The sequence below is a fragment of the Eretmochelys imbricata genome, chromosome 1 (assembly GCF_965152235.1).
Source record: "Eretmochelys imbricata isolate rEreImb1 chromosome 1, rEreImb1.hap1, whole genome shotgun sequence".
Lineage (NCBI taxonomy): Eukaryota > Metazoa > Chordata > Testudines > Cheloniidae > Eretmochelys > Eretmochelys imbricata.
The window spans coordinates 292,264,473-292,277,595 of record NC_135572.1 but is presented as its reverse complement, the minus strand read 5'-3'; the positions used below and the strand labels follow the sequence as shown (position 1 = coordinate 292,277,595).

General features: G+C 38.6%; 1 protein-coding gene across 1 annotated transcript in view; it reads left to right on the top strand.

The window, feature by feature from the left end:
• TRHDE (thyrotropin releasing hormone degrading enzyme) overlaps positions 1-13,123 on the top strand; it is a 314,740-nt gene that overhangs the window by 156,030 nt on the left and 145,587 nt on the right. The gene's annotated exons all lie outside the window — the stretch shown is intronic.

Below are 13,123 nucleotides of genomic sequence, written 5' to 3'. Positions count from 1 at the left end.
GTATAGGGTGTCTGTATATTTTGTAATCTCCCAAGAATAAATTATTTTATTCTTTGCAAACTTGTCTCTCTTTTGAGCTGATAGTATTAGGTATCATGTGACATTTTTTTATATATATACAGCTTGTAGGATAAAGATTTTAAAACTGAGATTTAGTAATTTGAATGTTTTCATTAAACTCATGCACATTAATTTCTGAAATTGTTTTGCCACTTCTTGAATTTAGTTCTGTAGTTTTAGTCCACTCATTTTTTGTGAAGTAAATCCAAGATGTAATAATTAAGAATTAAATAAACTACTAACTCTTAAATAATTGTACATGGGAACTCTTTGGGTTTATGGACATTTCTGTTTGAAGTCTGATTTCTTTATTCTGTGCCATGTTTAATTTGTTTTGGTGTAACATTTCTGATTTATAATTGAATTATGAAAAAAAGCAAAATAAATCTATATCTGAACTGACATCTGCCTCACATAGGTAAGCTTATTGGGTTCACCTAGCTTTGGGTGTAATAAAACTCATTCTCTTCAACTTTTTGAAGAACACATCTTGAATTACAATATAATCATTCTAATTATAAATGCAATGGAATCTGGCAGCTCTTGGTGATTTTAGCAGAGGGAAATGTCATAGACTACAATGTTCATACGCTGGTTTTTATCTTTGAATCATCATAGTCATTTGTGCTCCACATAATCACTTTAACAAATCCAGAATAACTTTGCTTTAGAAGTCATCTTGAATGGAGGATGTTTTTTGAGAATTCCTGTGGAATGAATGTAATGTTCACTGTTATGCAAATGACATACAGGAGAACCAAAAGGCATGTGGGTTGAACAAAGTATGACAGTTAAATCTTGGAAATCAGAAACATGCAGTGCATGAATTAGAATTAATAACAGCAAAATGGCTGTGCCTGGAAAATATCTATCTGTCAAGTTATTTTAAATGAAAAAGGAGAGTTGACATAAACTTTTCATGAGGCTTCTGCTATCATTAGCCTCAGATACCAAAATAACCATACTGACATCTAAATAGTTAGAAAACTTGTGGCAAGATAGAACACATGAGAAGTTAAACAGTATAGCATCATACTGTGGTGTTTTTTACAGACTACAATGGGAATTAATAATCTGATGTTTCATTCTTTTTATAAAGGTGGTAGGACTAACAAGCAAAAGTTGGCTACAGCTATCAGATTTTGGCATTCTGTTTTTTTTTTACCAGTGCAGAGTACATGTTCTACTAAGATTATTCTGACCTAAAAACCTAAGCAACAAATAGAAGCAATTAGCAAAAGAAAAACTACCCAAACAATTCCATTTATTCAAAAGTGAAGAAGTACACATTACAGGCTACATGAAATCAGTTGCAACACCAAGAACCTTTAGCTCTGTTTCTCATAATGATGTTACTTAAATAGCCAGAGCAACAACATAGGAGGCTGCATACTGCTGCATCAACAGTAATTCAGACCTGTGAAATACGCATACAAGGTCCCATTGAATATGATCACACAAGGCTTTGAGAGTGATTTGCATCAGGAAAGTATCAGGAAAGCCAAAAATAATATAATAAAATCTCTTCCCAAAGAATGGGGAAAGGTAGAAAATTGACCTGCTTTTGCAACCTTAAAATTTTATTCTTGTAATCCTCCTGTGAGGATTCAAACCTTGGGGATTGAAGTATCAAATACTACTGCCTTCCAGTTTGTTACAGAATATGCTGTCATATCTCTTTTTCGGCTGGTCTAGGCACCAATAAAAGACTAAGGCTGGTACATTTTGTTAAGATAGCCTTAGCAATGGTATGCATGAACAGTGTCTACTGCTTAGCCCTCAGTGAACATGGGAAAACGAAGAATTTTTATAGGAAATAACTTACACTTTTTAAATTTACAATGAATAGCCACTTTCTAATACAACTTGTCACCCCAGGGGTTAAAAACAGGGAACCAAATCAATCTTCTAGTGCTGCCATATTTCCTGTCAAATCTTATAAAGCTTTTCAAGCAGAAGCCTCTCTCCTACTTCTGTATATGTTTGCAAAGATACCTCAAAATGGAATGATGCCTGAGACATATTTCATCACCCTTCTATTAAAAATTTAAAAAGGGCTAAATCAGAGCTTAAATCTTATATGTCTATTGTAATACTAAATCATTGCTATGGTTCTTGCATTCAGACGTAATCTCATCATCCCATGTATCAAACATACCGATCAGATGGGCTTCAAGGCAGGGAGGTAAGTCTTAGCTTTAGGAGAAAAAATACATTGTTATATATAATCAGTCGTTCCCAGACCCACAGCATAAAGGCTCCACCTATAAAAAAGCATGGGGGCAAGAAATCTCTCAATCAAGTTCTATATACAAGGTCTGAGTCCATTCCTTCACTTTTGCTTCCTTATACTGGACGGTACACAGCCATAGTCCTGTCCTGCTCCTTCTCTTTCCTACTCTACGACTACCTGTCTTTCTAGACCCAAGATCAAAGAGAAGACAGATGAAAGGAAAGAAGAAGGAAGCAGAATTGAAGAGGGGGAAAGGATAAGAAGATCTTGCAAAAGAAAGAAGATGGGCAAAGAGACCTTTGCTTCTTTCAGAGATCTATATGGGGAGAAGCCTAAGGAGCAAGCTAGGTCACCAGTCTTTATAGGCTCTGAGATTGGATTTGTCAGTCCATCATGTTACAGACCTGGCTGAGTCCCCCTAGTTGATGGTCACCAGTCTGTAGTAATTGGACCCAACCTGGGGATGCCACATGCTTCCAAGCCAGCTGGGTATAAGTGGAATCCAGATGCCCTTTCTAGCTCTGTGTGCAGACCTCTTGTCTGGCCCGCTTCCTTGGAACTCTACAGGCCAATTGCTCTTGCCCCGAAACAAGTGCTTTCACATCCTAAGCCTCTCCAGCCACTTATGCATGTCCCTCTCCCTCCCCGGGTCTGCCCCTACCAAGTTCCACCTTGCTATGGAGTGCTTTGGTTTATAGTTTATGTGGCAAGTAAAGTAAAGAAACAGGCTTTGTACAGGAGTTCCTAAACCTGCAGTAACTTTTACTCTCAAAGCATAGAAGAATTATAGTTCTTTAGGAAAACAACAAAACACTCTCTGCTCTCTCCCCTGAGACTTTGCTCACCCCTTTTTGTGAGTCCTTATGCCCTCTCCATGTGACAAGTGAGTAGGCTTCTCCTGTCTTCTGCATCTGTACAATCCTCCTGAGGTCTGATGATGGTCTGCCATTGAGAAAAAGGGAGCCGGGAACAGATCCTCTCCTTAAATAAGGTTTTTTTCCCCTTTTGTTCAGGTGACCAACTGATCAGCTTTAGAACTCCTATCAGGTGGTTAGTCAGGAAGTCCCAGCCCACTTGGAGTCCAAACTGGGGAAATCACTTTCCTTCAGCCTGGCCACTCTCTATAGCAAAATCATTGTCCTAGGGGTAGACCTCTGATTGGAAAATAGTCACAGTTGATGAGTCCTGTGTTACCCCTGCAGGGAGGTGTCAGGCATTACGACCAGCTGCTCTTGTTCTGTCCTTGACAAATCTTGACGGTTAAAATTACATAAATGGACACAGAAATGTTCCAGTCCATCACACTATTTCCCTTTCTTCCCATGGAGTGGTGCCTTTCACATGGTTTAGAACCCATAATCCTTATAGATTGCAAGATGTATAGAAGTCTGCCTGCCTCACTGTGTCACTCTCCACCCTATTCTCCTTTTGATCTCTGGAATCAGGCAGCAAAGTTCCTGTCCCCTTCTGCAGCTAGTCAGCCAGCCTACAATAGCAGACCTCTTCCCTCTTTGCTTCCACACTGGTCCCAGTGGCTGTAGTAAATTCGAGCCACTATGTCCTTCCTGCTGAGCGCTAAACCACTCAAGACATCTAGCAGAGTGGTGAAAGCTTTCATTTCCACATTCATAGTGGATCTGGCTTTCCATCTCCTCCTCCCATGACTGTCACTGCAGAGGCCAGTCTCTCATGCTGAAGAGTCTATCTAGAGCCTTTCTATTAATCTCCAGGAGGGGCTTCTCTTAAACTCCTGTCCTGCAAGGTGATTTCTTGGTCATGCTAATGTCAAACAGGCAGGTCAGGGAGCTGAGCATCCTCATTATCAGCCCCAATACCTTTTTTAAGGTGAATTTTAGCCTCCTGCTGGGTATTATTCCTAAGATAAACACTGAGTTTCATATTAATTAACCCATTATTCTTCCCATTTTCTGCCTCTAACCCTTTCTGCCCCAAGATATTGCATTTTGAAATTTTGTTTAATCTCTAGAATGTCCAGAAAGTTGAAACAATGACTTCTGTGATTTTAGGACTGTTATAAGAGGAAAACTGCCACTAACATAACTACCATCTGGGCCAGTATGTGAAATTCCTAAAGACTAAATGTATTGCCATTTCATGATCAGTGAGTGGTGAGCCTCTCATATTAGAGGCAAGCAAGGCAGTACCAGCTGTATCTGACTGTATCCTGGTGGCTTCTTCTGTCATAAACTCCTACAAGTGACATCAGAAGGTCAACCTACCCCTGCTGGGGGTAGTAAATGTAGGTGTCTCTGTTAGCAGTATGACAGAAGAGGGACGAATGACAACGGGAAAAGTACCCATTGGTAATTCACTTTGACATAGTCCTGTCTTCTCTCATCCTACATTTCACCCCCCTCCCCTCTGAGGCAGGTTTGCCACTTCTGGAAGAGAAGGAGGCAAATGGGGACATTTATATATAGGACTTTACTGACAGCTCTTTTACCTCTTTGTTTCATGTTAGGTGGAGCCATTGTGCTGTCTCTACTTGAATATCTCTGTTAGTGGGATAGGAGTAGAGGACTATGACAAAAGGAATTACTGGCATGTAATTTTCCCTTTTATCCATCAAACACAAATGTCAAATGCTTTAGTAGTCACTACCTTGCTTGATGCTGAGAAAGCATTTCACAGAGCCCAGTGGCCTTCTCCTACTCCTTTATTTTATAAGACTTTGGCTACAGTGACAAATGTATCGGATGAGTCAAGGTATAGTACCTCAATGTGTCACACATTGAATCGTCTTTCTTCTTGTCAGGTAGAGCACGGGGAAAAGGCAGCCCTGTCTTTCCCGCATCTGCTTACTACCATGGTCATGTTTGCTGGGGATGTTCTCTTTGTTAGAAATATTTGATTGAAGTATCAGGAGTAAAACCTCCATTTTTCATGTGGCTGGTAACCCTTTACTTTCTTTGAGGGAGCTGAAGCTATCCTTCATACTACAGCGCTTCATGCGGTAGATGATTCTGCCATTCCTGCAGTAGCTTAATGTTGTAGTAAGTCTGCAGGCCAACATTTTTCTTTTAAAACACTGTGGTGAGAGACCTTACTTGAGTATAAAAATAAATACTAATGGGAAATCATTAAACTAAATGTCATTCAACTAAATTCTTAGAGCATCGCAAAGTGTACTGCTCAAGTCCTTGATAAATGATCTCAATTGCCTATCATTCTCACTGGCAGGATTAAAAAAATGAATATTGCAATTAGATTTATTCATATCTTTAATGTGCTTTGTCTTAAATTGCCTGCTAAAATGTTTATCTCCCTCAATAAAATGTTCGTAGGCTTTGTTTGATGCACAAGAAAGCCCAGATAAATAATTAAAAATTTTGAAGACGTAAACTTAAGACATGGGTCTTTTTGAATTTTTTATTGTTATTTTGGCATTTCAGACCTGAGCTGTAGTCTGCTTGATCCTTGTAACCCAACATCGATATCATGCTCGCTCAGCAATGAGAGAGACTTGGTCTCTCCTTTTTTTAAAAAAAACCCTCCCTTTATCTCTCCTTTTTTTGGTTAACGCCTCCCAGTGCCTCTAAGAAGACAGTCTTTAATTAATGCTGCATGGAGTGTGGTTTTTTTCCCCGCAGTAACTACTCGCTGAAGTCAAGCATTGTATGATTTTCTGTTTTAACTCAACTATAAGGGAAACTTTTTGTGTGAAATTATATAGAAACTCATGTATAATTGAATATCACAGGATATGGACAGGTAAGTTGCAAGCCATTCTGATTACATATTACTAGTCCCGTTTAACCATCACAGTCCAAAAGTTTAGTTTAATTTACAGCTAGGAAAAGAAATTTCCACAAACAAATGTTCTTTTCCAATAGAGTTTATAAATGTTTTGGCAAGAAGAGTCAGTGTGAAGGATACTACTTTAAGTAGTTAAATTCTGTGCAGCTTAGAGACCAGACATAAATGGGTATACATGTTTATTCAGATGATTGAATACAGGTTTAGAGGATGTCAAGTTCTCTTCTTGCTCCATGTTGTTATCTGCTCCTTTTGAGGAAAAATATAAAATAGCCATTCTTATCAGAAGCTTTGGGTCACGTGATTTCACATCTCCTGAGTTTGGGGGTTGGGTAAACCTTTAATTTCAAAGTGAAACTCTGCTAAAACTGCTGAAGATCGCATTATTTTGACATGGCAACTCCTCTCCCTGTCCTGAGTGAGGATGGGAGCTAAGTTTCCTGGCATCTTGCAACTCCTCCAGAAGAAGAAGACTCAGGCAGAGACTCTTGTCCCATCAGATCCCTTCTCTTTGAACCTGACTGCCCACTTCACCTAAAACCGTATTCCAGACGGTAAGTCTGGTTGCCACATAAATAGCTCTATATTTGGTTGCATGCATGTTGACAAATGCTTTATTCGTTTTGTTTTGACATTTCAGCTGTCTGCTCTGATCAATATGGCTATGGTTTTAAAATTGCATACAACATAAAAGCAGATTTTAAAGGAACAAAATCTTGCAAGGATTGTTCCAGACCCACAAAATGGGCTTGATTCACTCAAGACCCGTGCTCCCTAGACCTCACCACTTTCAGAACAGAAAAGCATAGTTTCTGGAAGTTCAAAATCCAGCACAGCTTTGACACCTGGAAAGTGTTCTGATTTAGTGTAAGGTTTGGCAGTCATTGGCAGGGGCTCTGCTGGAACACGAGCCACAGTTTAAAGCTGCTCTCCCAAGGTTGAAATGTGCCTATGGTCCCCTGAACTGGATATGAATTCCTCCTGTGGAGGAGGAGCCTGTACTGGCCTTGGAGGATGAATTTAGCACATAGACCCAGCATCACCAGGATAAATCAAGCCTAATGTTTTAAATGCTGATGGAAGTAATACAGGAACAAATATGTGTTCATCCATTTTCCTACTGTGTCTGTTGCTGTGGAGTCACCTACAAGGAGATAACAAGACTCAGAGTGGAAGATTTTGAGAGGCTTGAACTGGTCATCTTTTTAACCAGTATTTTAAGTGAAATAAGTAAATGTAGGGACGTGTTTTTTGTTGTAAAACTCCCCATTTTATTCAACCCTTTCATCCCTTATTATTTGGATATTCACTGGAGCAAAACTGATTTAATATATAGCTAAATCACATCTATCCTTGAGAAGTAGAAGAATGAAGAGAAGCAATAATTACAATGGATGGGGAAGTCACAAATCCTGAAAATACTCCAATTCAGCAGCAGAAACCTGTGAATACATTACCCCAGTGCTTGGCTACCTGCACTGGCTCTCATTTGAATGGACAGTACATTTCAAAATCTCTGTTCTGATATTAAGAGCCATCCATGGGTTTGACTTTAGTTAAACGAGAGACAGTGTTTCCCTCCTCAGTGGTGAACTCCAACAGCAGCAGCATTTCTCTGGGACAATGGAACTATCAACCAGTGGGAAAGTCTCCTGAGTGCAGGAAATAGATAGAACTCTCACGGGAGCTGGAGCAAGAGTATGGAAGAATAAGAGATGAGTACGAACATGGACCTCTCAAAACTTTTAGAATTAATAAATGCAGAACTTGACTTAGTTTTCCCTCAACCAATTCCATACATGAATGCTTTCACACACATACACATACCACTCTCACACACACAATTTAAAAAAATGCTAATCAAGCCATTTTTCTTACAGTTGGGGAAGGAAGAGAGATTTTTAATTTTATTTTTAAACACTTGGGAGTTGCTCAGCCACTGTGGTGGTGGGTGGTGTTGGTTAAAAGTATATAGACAAACAGAGAGATGTTAGTTTTGCCTCTTGTGTTAAATATGCCCAGTGGATCTTCATTGTATACTTATTTTATGCATCCTTGGGATACTCGAGAGACTATATCCCTCAAAAGTCCAATTTCACCTAGAAACGTGTTGTATTATCTCTTGCAAACACTTCTTTTGACAGGCACCAGAGATCACACAAATCCCCTCCATACTCCTGATGGCTAGAAAACATTGGGTATGGTGGAGAAGATACTGCTGACTAGACAGGAAAATCATGTAGAGGTTTGGACACCCATATTAAACATTATTCATATAAGTCCCTTAATCTGTAAACCATTTGAATGCCTGTTCCAGAACAAAGGCAGTGTCTTTCATGCTTAGCCCTTTGATCTCATATGTATAATAATTATCAGTTATGGGTCTTATTGTACTATTCCTATTATTTCTTTTGTTCAATTGTTGGATGCATTCCAGTGGGTTTTTAAAATTCTTTGTCCTCTATTTCATATTAATTTTTGGAAATTATTTTTATGTGACAAGCTCAAGTATTATTTTATTGTCATGCTAACTAACTTATTCCATTGCATTGTGTCTCAATAAAGCATTATTGAATAAGTAGCAACAGCCCTCCTTCATTACATCATCCTTATCCTGTATTCACAGGACTTTGATTCAGTTGTTATTCAGTTCTCAGAGGAGTACCCCTTTACATAAGGAACATAAAGAACATAAGAATGGCCATACTGGGTCAGCCCAAAGGTTCATTTAGTCCAGTATCCTGTTTTCGGATAGCGGCCAATGCCAGTTACTTCAGAGGGAATTAACAGAACAGGTAATCATCAAGTGATCACCCCTGTCGCCCATTCCCAGCTTCTGGTAAACAGAGGTTAGGAACACCATCACTGCCCATCCTGGCTAATAGCCATTAATGGACCTATCCTCCATGAACTTATCTAGTTCTTTTCTGAACCATGTAATAGTCTTGGCCTTTGCAACATCCTCTGGCCACAGGTTGATTGTGCGTTGTGTGAAGAAATACTTGGTTTCGTTTGTTTTAAACCTACTGCCTATTAATTTCATTGGGTGACACCTAGTTCTTGTGTTATGTGAAGGAGTAAATAACACTTGCTTATTGCCTTTCGCCACACGAGTCATGATTTTATAGACCTCAATAATATCCCCCCCTTAGTCATCTCTTTTCCAAGCTGGAAAGTCCCAATCTTATTAATCTCTCCTCACATGGAAGCTGTTCTATACCCCTAATCATTTTGTTGCTCTTTTCTGTGTCTTTTCCAATTCTAATATATGCTTTTTGAGATGTGACCAGATCTGCACACAGTATTCAAGATGTAGTCGTACCATGGGATTTATGTAGAAGCAATATATTGTCTGTCTTATTATCTATCTCATTCCTAATGATTCCCAACATTCTGTTAGCTTTTTGACTGCTGCTGCAGCCCTTTCTGTTCAAGGAATATTATTTCACATTTTCTTACTGTTTAAGATGTAGCATCTTATACGTGCAGCAGACTACTAAAAGTCAAAAGTTACAGTCCAAAGTCTATATTAGAAATCCAAGTGAATGGCAAAATTTCACAGAGCAGAAATACTCTGGAGAAGTATCTTTATAGGCAGATAATGTGCAGACCATACTATCCACGAAATTCATTTCATTCACAGTCAGGCTGCTGGCACTCCCAGCAGCAGAGTCTAAACTCTGCCAACAATCCATTTTGCAGACTGTGCATTTGCAAAAATGGGCATGGTCATCAAGGAAAGAAGAGCACAGAGCTCAGGGGAAAGCAGACGAGGATAAGCTCTAAGAAGTAGAATTTGGAGGAACTGTTTATTTGGAGGAACAGAATTAAAAGGAACTATTTTGTGAAGATACATGCACTTAGATGATATGATGATGGATGTCAATGTAAGAATCTGAATAGACCTTGAAAATAAATGAGTTGATGTAACTGAAATTAAAATCAAAGCTGCTGGCATTCATCTCCTTAACTGCATCTTTTTTTCCATCTGACCCCTGCCTCCTCAGAACGTGACTGGATGCTGGTGCAGGAGCTGGTGAAGAAAGAGAGGGATGCAGTAGGAGGTTGCTGAAGCAATGCAGTCAGTGCTCCATTTCTTTCTCCACAAGCAGGGAGTGTCTGGGCTTCCAGACTCTTGCCATCCACCGTTCAAGCAGAGTTTGACTTTGCATCCTGTTCCTCTCAAAGCAGACAGGAAAGGTGGTGAGGAGGAGCATCAGGTTTGGATCGGCAGAGACCGTGCATTTGTGGTGACAGAAGAAGGAATCAAGAATCACTTACTTGGTTTTTGTCTGGCTTTGAAGAAAGGTGTAGAATACAGTGGTAGTACTCCACTTATTTCAGCAACCTTCTGCTGTCCTGGTACTGACCCTGTAGAGTTCTAACCCTCTTCCAGGTTTCTGCATTGTCTGCTGTCACCACTGTTCTACCATGCAGCCCTGTCCTCATGTAGGGTAACACACTTTCCATGCATAGCTCCAGTTGCCTTTGCAGCATATTCGCACAGAGTCATGCTACAAATAGAGACTAGATAATGTGAGGAAAACTCTGCATTCTTGGCAGTATGCAGAATTCGGCTTTCTTTTTCTGTATAGGGTTCACAGGCAATGAGAAATTGAGTGCAGTATTTTTTATCCCAGTTGAACGTTCTCAGAAGAGAGTAATCTTAAACTATATTTTGTAATTGTTTCACGTTAAGCCATAGCCCCCTCACCCACCACATTCACAGCTCACTGACCTTATAACACGTTGATTTTCTGCTTGGTTCTCCACAGTGCCTGTTAGTTGCTTCCATGGTCCTATAGATGTCATGTTGAAACAGACCAATACAATCTTATTTGACACCCTGCAGAGGAAAGGAAAGTCCCTTTTTCTCCAAAATTTAGTATTAATGATTTTGGTGCATTCAAGGTTACTCACAGCTGGGTACAACACTAATGTAACTTTATCTAATAGGGGCTATAGTGTTTAGGTAACATGGTAATTAAGCTGATTCCAGTTCATACCACGTGTTCCATTTCAGTTTCCTCCTCAGTCTGCATGCCCACTTGCCAACCCTAAAATATACTGTGTATTTGTTTTTCTGTTTGGTACAAGAAGAATATCGAGAGTCCTAATGTGACTGAAAAGCCCTCTTGAAGCTCATTATCCCTGTTTGAGCCTAGGTTGTAACACGGCCAGCTAACATGCCTCAACAATGTTAGTCTACTTTAATTCTGACTGACAGGATTCAAAACTACATCTTTTTGGCTTATCAAGATGTGAGCTAAGAAACAAACAAACATAACATTTCCTTTTTACACCTTTTCTTCATCTTGTTATAACATCACCTTAAAATTTCCTAGATTGCTATCTGCATATCTTGATTCAAGGTTGTTATAAGTTATTCATTTGACTGACACCCCATTGTCACTTCTTAATGAATCCATACCAAATTCTACGTGTTTAAAACCCACCTGAACAAATCTTTGGTAATCATGATTTCCAAACTGAACTTTGGAAATGTGTTCAATCTGCATAAACTAAAAAACCCGCTGTTGACCAAACAGGCAGGGAATCCAGTATTGCCTGAAAGTGAGCTGGGTATGACCAAGAGTTTCATGATTCCTGCACTTTAACTGTTTTCTCCTGAGTTTGAATGAATTTCATCCCTACTCGCCCTTCTGAGATGATGTTGAGTTTTGCTGTTTATAAAGGGACCAGCAGCTAACTGTTTATGACTCTAGAAATTCTGAAATGAAAGATAATGTGAACCAGATACTACATTTCCTTTCATAAACTCTACCTAATATGGCTATCTGAAACACTAAGTATGTATTGGGTAATTGGTTTTCTTGCATCCCATGTTTTTAATTGCTTGAATATATAATCAGCTCAAGGTACATTTCTTGTACCTTGCTGAATTTTAACATAAAGGTTTATTTCCAGATGGATCAGCATTGGAACAGCTTTTCAGCTGTATTATAATTTAAATTAACACACTGGTACCAAAACTTTTCTACACATGAAATTAAGCTCAGAATACATTATATAATCATAGGGTTATTTTATATGTGTATATCAAAGTGACTCTTTAAAAATGCCGAACTCCCAGGAGATCCCTAAGATTATGCCACTAGGTCAACATCAGTTCAACAACTTTTGTAATGGAGATAAACGTTAAAATATATCATTTCAGAAAAAAAAATTAAACTTTAATTAACAAGAATTTTTAAATCACCTTTCTCATTTATACCTGGCTTGAAAAACTGAGTAGATGGATCTGCTTCCTTTGCTGACAAAAGGTTGTGGAGCAGAGGCATCAACACTAATATAACTTTAAGGGCATTAAATTTCTCAGTTGAAGAAAGTGTCCCCAGCTGAAAGAGAGTGCTCACAGTCCACGTGTACTTCTACATGGGCATTTAGTAAACTTTACTGCTGGTTTAAATCTGCAGTGGTTTTGACATACATTTATAATATCTATTTATGATGGAGATGAAAAAAATTCATATACTGGACATTAATTGGATGGTCACCTATCATTGACTTGCTTTCTAACCTTAAGCAAGTCATTTAAATTTTTTATGCCAGTTTCCCTGCTTGTAAAACTGGGCTAATAATACTTCTTGTCTCCATAAAAATGTTGTGAGGATTAATTAGGTGAAGTCTGTAGAGCACTTGGAGCTTTATAGATTAAATGTATGGTTTGCTGTGTGAACTTGAACAAGTCACTTCACCTCTCTGTGCCTCAAGTTCTTATCTGTAAAGCGGTTATAATTATTTTTACCCACCTTTGTGAAGCATTTTGAGGTCTATGGACAAGAAGAACTCTGCAAGTGTTAAATCTTAATATCCATTTATTTTTATGATTGAAAACTTCTTTTTTACTCCAATAACTTCACTGTAAGTAGAATATCACTTTTGTCTGAATTGGAATTTACACTTTTATATGCTTTTAAAATAATTTAATGGTCTTTATTTTTAATTTCAGTCAGACTTTCACTACAACCAAAATCACAAATCAATGGGTTCCACAGTATACACAATTAAAACTGATTCCAATTGGTTTTA